Below are 16484 nucleotides of genomic sequence, written 5' to 3'. Positions count from 1 at the left end.
AATCTCAATGACAGTAGCAACAGGCTAGTAATATACCTGCTATACATACCTGACATCCTCTTGCACTACGACATAGTGACTGTAGGGGCTGGGGTACGGCTACACTCCATGTCCAGGACATATGGTGGAAACATATGTACATATACCAATCCAGATAGCCATATATAGATAATGACACATGTGTACTACATTGAATTACCACTGTCATGGCAAGCACCCACTACAAATCCCTACAGCATGTGGCCGTGGTCCCTTCACATTTCCTGTGTGACAGACATCCATCCTGTGTGTGGGCATCAGAGATACAGGCAGCAGGTAGCAATACCTCTCACAGGAGAACATGCACACACAGAGCGGAAACATTTGTAGGATGTTCAGGAACTACAGACAGACTGTGGGTAGAGTTGTGTATTGCTTCACATAGTACTGGTGTTACAGGGTGTGTGTGTGTGTGTGTGTGTGTGTGTGTGTGTGTGTGTGTGTGTGTGTGTGTGTGTACATACTAGTGGACCTTGGAATGCAGTCTGTCTGCATAGGTCACTACTGTGGGCCTACCTTTTGCTGGGCAGAGGTATGCATATCATGTGGTGTCCATCCACCACACAAGCCCTGTGTCAGATATGACACTGGCAGTGTGTGTGTTGCATGCTACCGGCACATGACTACATCCATGTCTATATCTAACCTCAGTTCCCTGACTAAGGGTATGTTGCAGACTATCCTGTGAAACCAGCACCTTGCTTAGTGTATGGTAACAGTGTTCCACATATATGCCTGTGTTCCAGCCTCCATCCTACATCTACATAACAAGCTCTGCACATTTGTCAAGCTGTCCGTGGTTGTTCTGTAGTTGGCTGTGAGTATATCATACTGCAATTCCAGCCAATAGTACACTGCTGTTGTATCCCCTGCACATACACTGGGGCTGGGGCCATATATGTGTGGGCGTCACCTACACAACACATGTGCGGTCTTATGCACTGCAGAGCCCAGTGTATGTAACATTGGTATATGGTCTTGTATTATTGAGTCCAGGTGAGGAGCACCATAAATGAAATAGGCTGTTACAAATGTGGGGGTATTAGGGGTGAGCTGCCACAAGGTATGTGGAAGTAAAGTACCGTATACTCCACCTATATTGCAACTACTAACAAGACTTATGGCACTGCAAGCCTACTAGCCCCTGCAATACAGATGGTTCTGTGCATTATGCCTTGACATGTTCCGGGTACAACCCATTGGATTACAAAATGTCTTTACCTCCTACGGAGATTGTAGAGAGTGTAGTTAGAGGCTGCTGAACTGCACACCTGCAGTACATACTGTTGATTGTGTGGTACCCTGTGGGCCAGTCTGTCAGCACTATTGTACATTCTGAAGGGCTTGGCTTGGACTGCAACAGTTGTGAACCTTTCCAGACTACTGTATAAGTGTAACTGTTGCAGTACTCCGTTTATATGGTTGTCAGTATTGGAACAGCTATATGATATGGCATATAAGACTATTATGGTACACAATTAAAGGAGTCCCATTTCTGCAAACCTGTGTGTTGTGTCTGTACTATGACCTTTCTATGGGTATATGCTGCAGGCAATGATTTAAATGTGTATGTTTAGCCCATACAGTGTCCAGTTGTTCAGGTGTTAACTGCAGGCATACTGGCTGTTCCATATTGTGTGCACCTCCTACATACGTATCTGACTGTACATATATCTGTGTGTGTATGTGTAGTCACATGTATATATATATATATATATATATATATATATATATATATATATATATATATATATATAGATATATATATATATATATATATGTATATGTATATATATATATATATATATATATATATATATATATATATATATATATATATATACATATACATGTACATATATATATATATATATATATATATATATATATATATATATATATATATATATATATATGTAAATATATATACATATACATATATATGTATATCTGTATCAGCATATATGTGTATCTGTATCCTGGGGACGTCGACGGCTTCCACATATTACATGTCCTGTGGGAGGTGGACTGTACTTGGTAGTGTATTGCAGGGTGCAGGTGTTTGGCTGTAGAGGGATTCCTATTCATACAAGACATTTATTTATTTATTTATTTATTTCAGTTTGATTACCGGGGAAGTCCCCTGGGCCAGAATGTGCCCATTTTCAGTGGAGGCCCGGGGAGAAAAGCTCCATAAGAAACACAATTAGAGGTTACAAAAAATGCCAAATACAAAGGTAAAATACATGTATGAATTCATAGAAAACAGGTATAGTAAAATAATAAATTGTCATTGTACATGCAATGAGACAAAGGTTGCAGGTTTTTACATTCAGAGCAATAAGAATCAATTGTCAAGAAATAGGCATCAGTGATTACTGGATAATTGCGTTAAATACATGCTAAGAGTTGAGAGAGAAATTGAATGATCAGAAGGTGATGGATTAGGTTTGTGTAAGGTAAATAGAAAAGGAGAGGAAGTAGTGAAGTTTGCATCAGGAGTTTAGTAGGCTCTATGGGGAAATTTATTTGTATTTATGTAGGGTGGAAGCAGGAGCATTTGCGTTTGGAAGATAGAAATGAGAAAAGTTGTGTCTTGAAAGATTCGGGGTCAGGTATCGTCCTAAGTGAGGGAGGAAGAGAGTTCCATTTTTTGCCTACAATGAAAGAGAGAAGGAGTTGGCCTGCAGGGCGTTTGGGTTTATGAATAGAGATTACATTTTGATGTTCAGATCTCAGGGATCTGGTTGGGATGTAAGGGGGGAGGATGTTTGTTAGTGCTGAGTACTTATTTGGAAAGAATATTAATTTGTGAGCAGTGGTAAGTTGGAGGTAGTCGAGGTAGTTAGGGAGTTCCAGCCAGTTCAATGATTGTCGGGTGAGGCAGTGGTGAGTACAGGTTTTGGATTTGGTTGCGAATTTGGAGATTTTATTATAGCAAGTTTCAAGTTTAGAGGTGATGGAAGAAGACAGGTTAGTTAGAAGAGGGACTCCATATAGTAAGGAAGGAAGGAGATAGGTAGTCGCTAAAGTATGCCTGGAGGAGTTGGAGAGAAAGTGGTTATTCCTGTAGAGCATACCAAGTTTATGGTGGGTTTTCTTGATGTTTTGTTGTACGTGGATATCAAATTTAAGGTATTCATCTATGGTGATACCAAGGAGTTTAGCAGAAGGAACCACTTCTATGACAGTGTTGCTTTGGCTAAGGACTTTGAAAGCATTTTTGTCGAAGGAGTAGGCCCTGGTGGGTGGGAAGAAAAGTATTTTAGATTTATTAGAGTTGAGAGAGAGATGGTTGCAGTGCATCTAGTTCTCAGTAGTGGAAAAAGCTATTTGAGTTTTTGACAGTAGTTCTGGCAGGTTGGCAGCGGAGCAAACTAAGGTGGAGTCATCAGCGTATTGGATAACTGTTGTGTCAGGGATGACAGTGTGAAGGTTATTTATGAAGATGTTGAAGAGCATGGGTCCAAGGATGGATCCCTGGGGAACACCGGTGGGTGTGGGCAGGAAGGAGGAGGTAGAGTTATTCCATCTGACAGCTTGTGATCTATCAGATAGGTAGCTGGAGAACCAGGAGAGGGTTTCAGGGGAGAGATGAAGGTTCGAGAGATGGCAGAGAAGGTGTTTGTGGGAGATAGTATCGAAGGCTTTAGAAAGATCAAGTAGTGTTGAGGATACTAGTAAACCGGAGTCTCGGGCCCGATTTACTGTTTCTAAGAAGGATAGTAAGGCGGTAATGGTGCTGTGGCCAGGGCGGAAACCATGCTGGGTAGGAGTTATGAGGTTATTTTGGGTTAAGAAAGGCATAAGTTGGTGGTGGACACATTTTTCAAGAATTTTTGATATAGGTGAAAGAAGGGCGATTGGGCGGAAGTTGGAGATATTAGTGTTTTTGCCTCCTTTATGAAAAGGAAGGATGAAGGCAGCACGCGAGAGTTTGGGTACGTAAGATTCTTTTAAAGATCTATTGATTAGGATGCTGATAGGGATGGCAATACCTTCAGCAGCAGCTTTGAGGAAGGAGGAGGGTATGTTGTCAGGGGCATTTGAGCAAGGCTTTAGTTCAGTGAGAAGTCTTTTTATAAAAGTAGTTGAAACAGGTTTGAGATGGAAATTAGGAGGGGAGTTAAGAGGGTAGGAGGGAGTAGAGGAATGAGAGTAGGAAGGATTGTTGTCTGGGAAAGATTTGGTAAGATTAGCTATAGAGTCAGTAAAAAATATGTTAAAGAGAGAGCTGAGTTCTGAGTCAGTTATGCTAGGGTCTGGGCAGGGATTATTCCTGGATCCTGGGTGGAGTAGGGAATTAATAGATTTCCAGAATTGCTTTGGGTTAACGTTATTGTTAGACTGAAGTTTATTATAATGTTTTTTTTTATCAGAGATGATTAGCTTTTTTGCTTGGTTGCGAAGTTGGGTGTATTGAAGCAGGGTGGAAGGCATCTTATTTTTCTGGTAGAGCTTCCAGTATTTGTCCCTGCAATTCATGATTTGTTTGGTTTCTTTGGAAAGCCATGGAGCAGAATTAGTTTTGACTCGTTTGTTTCTTGGTGGAGCTTGGGAGTTGAGAATTTTTAGGAAAATGGAGTTAAAATGTTCTACTGCGTTGTCAAGGGGAAGAGTATTTAGGATTTGCCAGTTAATGTGTTTAAGAGTATTGGAACATTTTGTGGGGTTGAAGTTGCTGAGATTACGAGTGTGGATGTAATGGTGCTGATGTTTAGTGGTGTTGTTTGAGCGATGTATGAATGCAGGGAGATGGTCACTAAAGGTGTCTGGGATAGTGCCTGAGAGTGTTATTTTGTTTGGGTGGGAGACTAAGATCCAGTCGATGATGGATCCTGGGGGGTGGTGTTTATTTGGGCATGTGATAGTGTGAATTACTTGGGTAAAGTTGTACAGGTTAATGAATAAGGAGGGAGAAGGTGAGTTAATTTTATTCCAATCAATATTAACATCGCCTAGGATGAAGGTTTCGAATTTTATTTCGGTTGAGGCCCAGTGAAGAATATTTTCAAGGGTAGAGATGTTGTCGCCAGGGGATATATAAAGGGAGATAATGCAGATATTTTTATGTTTATTTAGTTGTAGGAGACTAGCTGTTAGTTCAGAATTTTTGAATTGTGGAATTGGAGTTTGTAGAGGGATTACTGAGAGAAGGTTAGAGTAGATTAGTGCAGAGCCTCCTCCTTTTCTGTTTAAACGGTCGCTTCTATGGATATGGTAACCAGGAGGTAGGATTTCGGAGTCTGCAGTATGGGGTTTTAGCCAAGTTTCAGAGATGGCTAAGATGTCAGGTTGGTTGTGGCAAATCCAAGCTTGTATTTGGTGTATTTTATTATTTAGGCTCTGGGCATTTATAGTAAAGAACTTAAGGGAGTTAAGAGAGGAGGTAGGAGAGGAAGAGGGAAGGGTGGAGTTGGAGTGTGCTATGAAAGAAGTAGGGGTTAAGGGGAGAGAGTTGTTAGTTGTGAAGCAAGGACCAGGGTTGGGATGGATATCTCCAGATAAGGCTAGGTCATTATAGGGATTAGCTTTTAGTCGTTTGGATTTATTGAGAAGGAAGTTGTTTGGAGATGGTATTATTGTAACAGTGAAGGTAGTTGTTGTAGTGGAGAAGAGTTTAGGAAGGAATAGGTACAGTAGTTTAGGAGGAATAAGAGAGGAAGATATGGCGTTATAGTGGGTAATAAAAGCAGGTTGAGAGTGAGTGCAATGGATAGTTTGAGAAGTAGGTAGGTGTAAGGGAGCTATGGGAGAGTAGGAAGTAGCAAGATAGAGAGGAATTAGAAGTGCAAGAAGGAGTCTGGGACAAGAATTGTGTGAAGGATTTGGGAGGGCATGCTTAGAGAGGAGGATTGAGGAGAGAAAAGTTAAAGTTTGCAGGCTATTTGAGGAGGAGAGGTAAGGAAGTCAAATGTAGTCAAATTGTTGGATGTGAAAAATTAGACTTAATGTAGGTAGGAGTACAGGTTAAGTGGAGTGGGAGGAGTCACAAATGGGAGGGGTAATGAGGAGAAGATAGAGAGAGGCTGATTGGAATGTGTAGGAGGGGTTAGGTAGGAATAAATGTAGAGGTACTGGGGGTGGGTGGGAATTGGGGGCAGGGTAGGGGAGCGGAGTGAGCCACTTGAGGCTAACGGAGCGGGAAGAGCCAAAGGAAGTAGAAATGAAGTAGAAATGGAAGGAAAACAATCAGTGGAGTATGAGAGCCAGAAGGTAAGCTTGCACAGCTGTGAAGTAAGATGTAAGACTGGCAGCAAATTAGAGTAGTGGATAGATGTAAAGAAATGACAGTAGAAGAAGGAACAAAGACATATAAGGGGAAATAGAGATGAGTATATATAGAGTGGAGAAGAGGACAGGTAATCCAGGGAGGATGGTAAGGGATGGAGTAGTAGGATAGTCAGAGAACTATATGGGTAAGGATAAGGAGAAGAGAAGGAATGAAAGTGGAGGGAGCAAAAATGGAATAGGAGCGCCACCTAGTGGGCAGTCAGTATGATACAACAGAGACCCCTACATGAGAAAATCAGGAAGGGGAGAGGAAGGAGCTTGTATACTACAGAGAAGGGTAGAGAATAAGCAAGGGAGGAGTGCGTTGTTTAGTGGACAAGAAGAAAAATAAATTTATGAAAAAGGAAGTATAGGGTATGTTGGTGGGCAGGAAATGGGAAAAAGCTTTGGCTGCTGGCTAACCTTGCAGGAAAAGCGTACAGAGAGCTGCTAGAAAGTAAGTATAACCTTCAGTAATGTACAATGGATAAAGCACTGGACATACTTTCACAGAAAAATCCTTGTGGGAAGCAGAATGGGTTTCTACTTTTACACTTTAATGTCCTTGATTGTGGGTTCTTGGGAAGAACGTCCGATAGGGAGTATTCAGTAAGTTAGAGCAGGAATAGGTGGGAACAGCAAGTTTCACAGAAAAATCCTTGTGGGGAGCAGAATGGGTTTCTACTTTTACACTTTAATGTCCTTGATTGTGGGTTCTTGGGAAGAACGTCCGATAGGGAGTATTCAGTAAGTTAGAGCAGGAATAGGCGGGAACAGCAAGTTTCACAGAAAAATCCTTGTGGGGAGCAGAATGGGTTTCTACTTTTACACTTTAATGTCCTTGATTGTGGGTTCTTGGGAAGAACGTCCGATAGGGAGTATTCAGTAAGTTAGAGCAGGAATAGGCGGGAACAGCAAGTGTTAGAAAAAGAACAAATGTGAACGCCGAAGCCAGGGATGCACAGCATCAACCCCATTAATGGTGCATGTGGACATTGGTGTATTTGTCAATCTGCAGTTGATATCTACAGATGTATGGCCACATATACCTATATAGATATATTAAACTGCTAACATATATATAGGTATATGTGCATAGACAGCGATATATATGTATATAGAGGTAGTAAAACAACATATATATTTGAATGCATGTGTATCTATACATATATAGGTATGTTATATCTGTTAAGGTTGCACTATAGTTACACACGCAGACATCTAGATGTTGGTAAACATTCTCTGCACTGTTACATGACAGGACTGGCTGATATGTTTCTGAAACATTGAATATCTGTGTACCTGTCATGGTTTAGTGGTAAATGGGTTTGTCTAGGGTATACAGGATCCTTGGTTTGAGCCTTGTCAGAGTTGTTTAATTTGTTGCTGGCCAGAACACGTCCCATTGGATAGAGAGTGATTAAGGCACCGTAAAGCAGTTGTAAGCAGGTTTGTCTGTTCTGCCAAGCAACAAAATAAACAGGTCCTGCAAGTTTCATAACCATGACCCTGCACATAGTACACAAAATGATTTACCACTAAGCCATCATGATATGTCCACATACATGTCATTCAGCCCAGGCATACAACACTACAGGGAATGTATTCCACCATGTAGATATATTTGTGTGTGTGTATATATATACATATATATATATATTCATCATTGAATGGATATAACATATCTATATATGTAGATATAGGTATAGAAATATATATATATATATATATATATATATATATATATATATATATATATATATATATATACACAAGCCAATGCATGCAGATATACATAGATATGCATACGGCCAACAATATATATATATATATATATATATATATATATATCAACATGACCACATATAGACAGCACTATGATTGCATATATGTTAGCATATGTATGGCTCACCTTTCAAAGGGAGAAGTCCATGTGTCCGGAGGCTTTTAGGCCTAAAGTATGTTCCCAACATTGCACAATCCTGCAATGCATGCATAGAATGTGCAATGTGCGAATATCAGTATGCATTCGCTCATTGCAGATTAGTTAATTTGGTTGCGGATGCCACTATAGTGGGGATGGGGAATAATTGCCTATCCCCACTGTAGTGCACACTAGGAGTTCATATATCACAGTAGGGGAGTTGTGGGGGGCCCAGCCCCCCAGAGTGAGTCATGTACCACGCCAGTGCGATATGTATTCCAACTTGCAGTTTGATTGTCATTGAAGGTGCCTGTAGAACTGCAGTTCTCAACTGTGGTGCAGTAAGAAATGATGGGTTAGTCCTTTCTGTTTGCAGAAAGGGTCGTTCAAAGGAATGGTTGTCACCCTGTCAAAGGTGAACATATATATATATATATATATATATATATATATATATATATATATATAGGCTTATATGGACATCCATCTGTAGATGGAACTGGGAACGTAATCACAACATATATGTCCACATGCACCATTGATGGGTTTGAGAAACCCAAACAACATACATCTGGCATGGAAAAGTATCCCCCCAGCCAAGTACGTCTGGCCTGCAATACAATGCAACCTTAGCATATCCCATAAGCAGGACCCTAAGGGCAGTACACATTAACAGTACTCCATCCCACCTGTAGGATGTAAGGCTGGCATTACTAACATATCATGCAGTACAGTCAAGTGACATATCATGGTTGGGGGAACCCCCTGGGCAGGTGCAGTAAGTAGCTGGGATTCCTCATACAATCCAATAGCCCTGCACCTGACAATGGTTTCACCAGTGTTGGCAAGGACATCCACAAACCCACCATGTCAGCTGGGAACTACCACCTGATAGCTGGATGACCGTGGTCTGCAGGGACATGGAACATACCATAAATTAACCCATGGCCAATGTCACTGGTTATCTCAACACATGGGACCCTGCCAATGTTGGACTTGTCAAAGGCAGAGAATACAACCTGAACACGGTATACCTCCTCAACCCAATCATGACAGGAGTAGATGAGGGTTAGGAGGTGCACAATGGCTATGAACATCATAGCAGGCTTTTGTACACCATCCTGCTTGTAGGAATGTGTGTAGTTTTTACAGGATTTACATCCATTCACAGGATATGTTTCCACCAGGACTGCTTGGCATATGCCAACATACCACAGGTGCCATCCCGTGGGCATACAGTCCTTCACAGGTCATAGATATGTCAATGCCCTCCTCCACACTGTTGAGGTGTGCAGCACTACTGGGGTTGCTATAACTCACTGGGTGTGGCTGTTGTGGACATGACTGTCATAATTGCAGTTACTGTTGCATCTATCCCCCCACATAGATGTCTGTAATACTGCACAGTGTACGTAATTGGGTTGTTAGTTGTCTACACCATTCACAGTAGTTGAGCACCTCACACCCTCCTACGGGTAGGGCTATGTTACCGGCATTGACACACACATGTTACTTAGGTGAGGATCACAGTGGAGTGGGGAGAGGGACATACACCCTGCTGTTAGCATGTTCAATGCCATCCACATTGCATACCGCATATATACCACTGTGTGGTTGTGTCTATGCTGCCTTGGTGGGATTACATGTGCAACAGATGTGTTACCTGCATGGGGACATACCGCCATGTTTACAGTCCTGTACCTGTACTACATCCTAACCAAAGGCACTGTGTGTTGTACCCAGCCATGGCATGTGTACCACGCACTACACGTACTGGTGTCCACAGTAGAAGGTCTGTTGACACCACTACACCCATCAGCTATGTGGCACATGGAAAGACACAACACAATCTGAACAGATACTGGTGACAACAATACAACATTGTTAATTAAAGCTATGATGCATCATGGATGCACAGATACACCTTCCAAGATATTAGCATTTCACTTTACTGCTGACAACATGCTACACATCATTTCATTGCTACACTGTTGTACAGTGACCCTGTGCATCAGAACCATGTTAGCCTGCCCTTGCATCAATGTTACAGATGTCGGGCAGTGGCATAGGTATCATCATATGCACAGGGTGTGTTGTTGGTTTGCCAGAGGCCTAGATTGAGCCATACAATTGACAACATGTGTGTGTGTGTGTATGTGTGTGTGTGTGTGTGTGTGTGTGTGTGTGTGTGTGTGTGTGTGTGTGTGTGTGTGTGTGTGTGTGTGTGTGTGTGTGTGTGTGTGTGTGTGTGTGTGAGGGGGCTGAGTATTGTTATGGGCCACTGGTGATGTTTTGTGTGCAGGTATGTGGTTGCCCTAGGTTCGTTGTTTATGTGTGTGTGTCTGCATGTACACAGTTCCTCCATGTGGCTGCCCTATACAGGGAATTGTGGGACAGCTGCAGACTGTACCTGGCAGGCTTTGCAGTTCACCATCTCCAGCTATGGACATGGGACCTGTGCCTGGCAGGGGTGCTTACAGGCAGTATCAGGTACAGAGCCAGACCAAGTACTGTCCCCCCAGTTTGATAGACATCCACTGGATCCAAGTCCCTCCTGGGACTAGCCAGGGCCATGTGCATGTTGTCTACTCTGATGGGTTGTGGACAACCCCCCCACAGTGCTGGGGCTGGTACTGCCACTACAGGAGTGGCTTTGACTGTTTGGATGTCCACAGCGACCTCCAGCTGCTGGTGTTGCTGGCATACATCCACGTGGCCGTCGCAACCATCCTGCCCTGTCCTGATGCATGGACATGACATTTTGGATGAGTTCCAATGTCTCACCCCACCGTCTATCCATGGCCTTGGTGTAATTACGGATGGCACCTGCTAGGTCATGGATGCTGTCAGTTACCGAGGTATAATGAGCCATCTGCACCCTTAGACCCTGCCTAGTGTACCGTTCCATTCATGCCTGTGCCTCCATGACAGTCTGGTTGAAATAGGGGTTTCACGTCTGCCAGCTGCATGATGTCCAGCAGTGCCGCTATGAGCACCCCTGCACATCTGCCTATGTGATACCCAGCCAGACATCTGTCTATGGCTGCTGTGTCCTGACACATGTGTTATAGATACCACAGTGTCCTGGCCCATGCCAACTGTAGGCTGTCCCTCAGCTAGGGCCAATGGTGATAAGGTGTATAGAGGCAGAGTGACTGTGTGCGTGGATGGTGTGCATACGTGTGGGTTGTCAATTGATGGCCCAGCTACAGCCCCTGATGACCATCCCTGTGCCTCAACACACCTATCTTCATGGTCATTGTCTGTATCAGTGACATCAGATTCCATGTGGGGGGGGGACCCAGCTACACCTTGCCACCTCTGAGGGGAAAACAGGTAACAGACTGTAAGACCTGTACAACACCACTAAATAGTAAATACACACACACACACACACACACACACACACACACACACACACACACACACACACACACACACACACACACGTGTGTGTGCAGACATGGCCACACACACAAACATGCACACATGCAGTCAACATACATGGCAAACCATACACTACACCAGACAGCACCTACAGACAACTCCCACAACCCCATAACACACACACAATAGCAGGTGATGGTGCAGTACAGTATCACACATACCTGTAAATACACACATGTCAGCATGCAGGACATGTAGGGCTGAACAGCATGTAGTGCAACTTTAGTCAATCCCCGTTACCAACATTATACATGGCTGTGATGCATGGCTTCTGTTTGTAGGTGGTGGCCCTCCCCCTGGAACTCACTGCACCCATGTCCACAGTATTGCTGTGCATCCGTTCAGCACCCTGGCATGTACTGTGCACCATACCTCAAGGGTGTGCACACCATTGCAGGATGTGTCTCTGTGTGCCAGGTGTGTTTCTGTTGCTGCTCAGAGCCTCTGTGTGTTCCTGGATCACGTATGGACACGTGTTTAGTGACTGCTTGATGTGCATTCACATAAGTCATCATTAATGGTGCATGTATGAGTGGATGATTACCATTAGACCAACCACACAGACATTGTACTGTACCAATGGTGAGTGTAGAGACTATTATTGACCATGATTGGGCCCTGGCTGATGTTGCCTGTGGTACACAGAGGTTCATAGGTGAGTACTGTTCTATTGGTCCTGGGGCCCACATAAGCCTAGCCACAGGGGTTCCCTGCCATGCACCACCCACTAATGTTATTCCCCTGTGCCCCTCACATGCTGTGGTGCAAACATGCTACCCAGGGTGTATTCCCCATTCCCCATCCAATTGGCAAGTGTTTCTGTCAAGAGGGCCAATGAGTAGCATTGCCTGACATGTATGGGTAGTCCATTCCAGAGTGTGGTGATTCCCCAGGACAGGATCCTATCCCTCCAGTATGTTCTGTGTAATGTGTTGATTAGGTTTAGGACCCTGGAACAAGTGTTAACAGAGGGAGTGGGATGTTGTTATATGTGGCATGTTCAACTGCTCTGTGTATGACATAGCTGTACATGTTGGGCAGATGTCAGCTGTGTCTGGGCAATGTGCACTGGAGTGTGGCCACAGTTGTCTGAGATGGACTGTGTATTGCATGTGTTTTAGGCTGGTAATCCCATTAGTGAGGTGTGTGCTGTGTCAGTGCACATGTACAGCATGCATTATGGGTAGGTGTGTTAGATGTGTACATGGCCTATTCCTTAGCTATGACAAGCACAGTGAATTGTCAAGCATAATCTTAAACCATACTCACCGACATCCAGCCGCTGCCTTGCTGGTATCCCAGAGGTACCTACAATGACATGGGATAGAGTTGATGTCAGTGCCACAGCTGTGGCATTGCTACAAGGTGGCTGCAATATTACAGTACAACAACAGCTGAAGTCTACAGCACTACAGTTTATGCATTACTGTTTATCAGTACTACACAGCAACATACCCCACATCTCACACATGCATGGTCTACCTGTACAGATGCATACAATACAGTTGTCTACAGATATCCCCTGGAACCTTACCTGCATGCTCAATGTGTGCTGTGTGAGTAGCATCCACCGCCATGACTGTATAGGTCTGGAGCTCTTGCGGGCAGGCAGGTGCTACCAGGCTGATGAGCAACTCCTCCACTCTGTTGAGGGGGAGTGGATGTTATGCCCCCCCCCGTTGCAAGGTGGTCACCCCACACGGCAGCGACATGATGTTGTACTTGCTGGAGCAGGTCACTACAATGGTGGCGGACCTGCTCATAGGTTTGGCTGTGCAATCCCACCTCATTCACCCTGCGGACCACATCAGTCCACATATCTGTTCTCTCCTGCTGGTCCATGCTTGTCCATGAGAAGAGCAGCTGGTAGTTGTGGATCATGCTGGTGATGATGATCTCCTCCTCAGCGGCACTGTATGCAGGGTTTCTCAGATGTGCCATACTCCCTGAAAGACATAAAGATGGAAATATGTCTGAGCAACTCATATGTCCAGTTTACCATAATACAATACACATATCAGTCTTCCGTCACCATATCAGCTCCATCATAATGTTCACACTACACTACTGGTATTTGTCCGGTATGTGTACCATTGGGCCATATATTGTATTGTACAACACCTTCTGCTATGTGGTTATAGACATGCTCACTGTGGGGACACTAGAGTTGCAGGGCTGTTACAGGGTATTTCACCTGCATGCCATTGTCACTGCCACTATGTTTTCATATATGCATGTGGTAGGCCTGCTATGTGATTGCTACACATCTACCATTCTGTAGTATTGGGGATATCTATGCATGCTGTTGGACATGTTCTGGGCTTGTGTGGACTATTACGGCCCACATATGTTCCATGACAGTTACACACCAGTATGTGTAGGGGTTATTTGCCAGCAGGAACACCACTCCAACCTGATGTGATCATGTTACCAGTCCACATCACATCCGTGGCCCACCATGGAACCTCATTTTCTACTGTTCCATCACTACCTTCATGTGGAACCATCTCAGGGGATGGTGCAACCCCCATGGAGCAAACACGGACATGTGTCTGTCACCCAGGTAGGTCACATGTATTGGGCATAGGGGGGTCCACAGTGACATGGGATAAATGGTACATCACCTGGAGGCATGTAGTACACATACACAAAGTTCAGCATGCATGTCCCTGCTGCGCAGCACACAGCCCAGGCATCTTTGTGTCCATGTAGATGCTGTCATGACTGTCCATGGGTGGCCACCATGTTCCCTTTGTTCCCATGTGTGGGCTGAATGGCCTCCACATTCCAAATGTAACTATCCGTCCACAGTGTTTAACCACCACACGTGCCATATACCAGCCCAGTATGCTGTCTTGTTTGTCATCCAACCAGACCTACGCACCAATATTTGCCTAATACTCTTCACCAGCATATATATATCCCACCATCCCATACAATTGCAATGTGTTCCCAACATGGGTTACACACCTCACTCCACACACCATCTTGCAGCCACGTACTGGTGTGTAGGTATGTTGTGTATTGATGTGTGATGTTCTCTCACACATGTCATGGCAGAAAAAAATGTATTGACATGTATATATATTTTTATATCTATCTATATATATATATATATATATACATATATATATATATATATAGCTATATATATATATATATATATATATATATATATATATATATATATATATAGTTCCCATTCAGAAGCCTGAAACATCATAAGCCTGAAAATCAAAATCCTGAAACCAAAAGCCTGAAAATTCAGAATCCTGAAAACTCAAAATCCTGAAAGCCCAAAATCCTGAAAGACCAAAATCCTGAAACTCAAAATCCTGAAAACACAAATAATGCTAATATGTCACTATAAAGACACTAATATCTACCAACTGACCCTGACCCTAACCCTAACCCTAAGGTCCGTCACTATCGTACACTCACCTGACCAGCCTCTAACCCTAACTCACTTAAACCGCCTAACCCCAATATTTGTCACTATTGCATACATGCCTAACCTGCGCCCTAACCCTAACTCACTTAAACCGCCCCTAACCCTAAAATAAAATCAACCGCACACTTACCTGACCCCAACGCATGACCTAATACCACAGGGCTAACAATAGCAAAGCCACAATGACATCAGTATGTCTATTTTGTGTTTTCAGGATTTTGAGTTTCAGGATTTTGGTCTTTCAGGATTTTGGTCTTTCAGGATTTTGAGTTTTCAGGATTCTGAATTTTCAGGCTTTTGGTTTCAGGATTTTGATTTTCAGGCTTATGATGTTTCAGGCTTCTGAATGGGAACCATATATATATATGTCGACATACGCACACACAGATATATGTCTGTATATATATATATATATATATATATATATATATATATATATATATATATATATATATATATTATATATATATATATATATATATATATATATATATATATATATATATATATATATATATATATATATATATATATGCATATATGTGTAGATATCATTTTGTGTTGTTTATATACCTATATAAATGTATAACTGTCTGAGGTTCTGTACACACACACAGCTGTGAATATGTATCACACATATATGTATCTGAATGTGGGGTGCGTACGAACATCTGGACCACACTCATGTACCCTCTTTACTTCACAGCTGAACTATTCTGCCTTGCTACAACACAGACAGCTGTCACATGTGAACACAGACTAACATTATGGGGTATATATGGTGACAAACTTTAGATAAGCATATTATACTGCAATAGCAGTGTGGGCATGCTATACTGCACTTTAACATGACTGTCCTGCAGGTGGTGTGGTCTCTCACCCATGTGTCTATCATGGCGTTATTAATACCCCCACCAGCCATTGGCCACAGTAATTTACAGAACACAGATATCATGGGTCACATCCTTGCCATTCACAGCTGGTCTGCACATTTGACAGGTATGTCCCACTGCTCACACAGACTAATACTACTGTCCAGTGCAGTTGTTGAGCACAACATCATTACAGGAACATGTACTGATGGCACATATACATCCTTTCACAGTATACATCCTATTATTCTATGCCATATACTACATGCCAGTAAATGCATATCTGTTTCAAATACCTGTTATGTTGTTCCCACTGTAACACAACCCTGAGCTTTGTGAACCTTCTTGACGTGTTTTTTTTTTCTTCTTTCTCTCTCTCAGTCTCTCCAGTAGAGTGATTGAGCTGGTATAAATAGATTGCAGCATGCTTTTGTTGGTATCGCACATTATTAGGTGGTGGCTTCTGCACCAGTCAGTG

Source organism: Protopterus annectens, chromosome 3.part0 (assembly GCF_019279795.1).
Source record: "Protopterus annectens isolate FY-2018-M chromosome 3.part0, PAN1.0, whole genome shotgun sequence".
Classification (NCBI taxonomy): Eukaryota; Metazoa; Chordata; order Ceratodontiformes; family Protopteridae; genus Protopterus; species Protopterus annectens.
The sequence above is the reverse complement of the archived record's forward strand: the minus strand, read 5'-3'. Positions refer to the sequence as shown.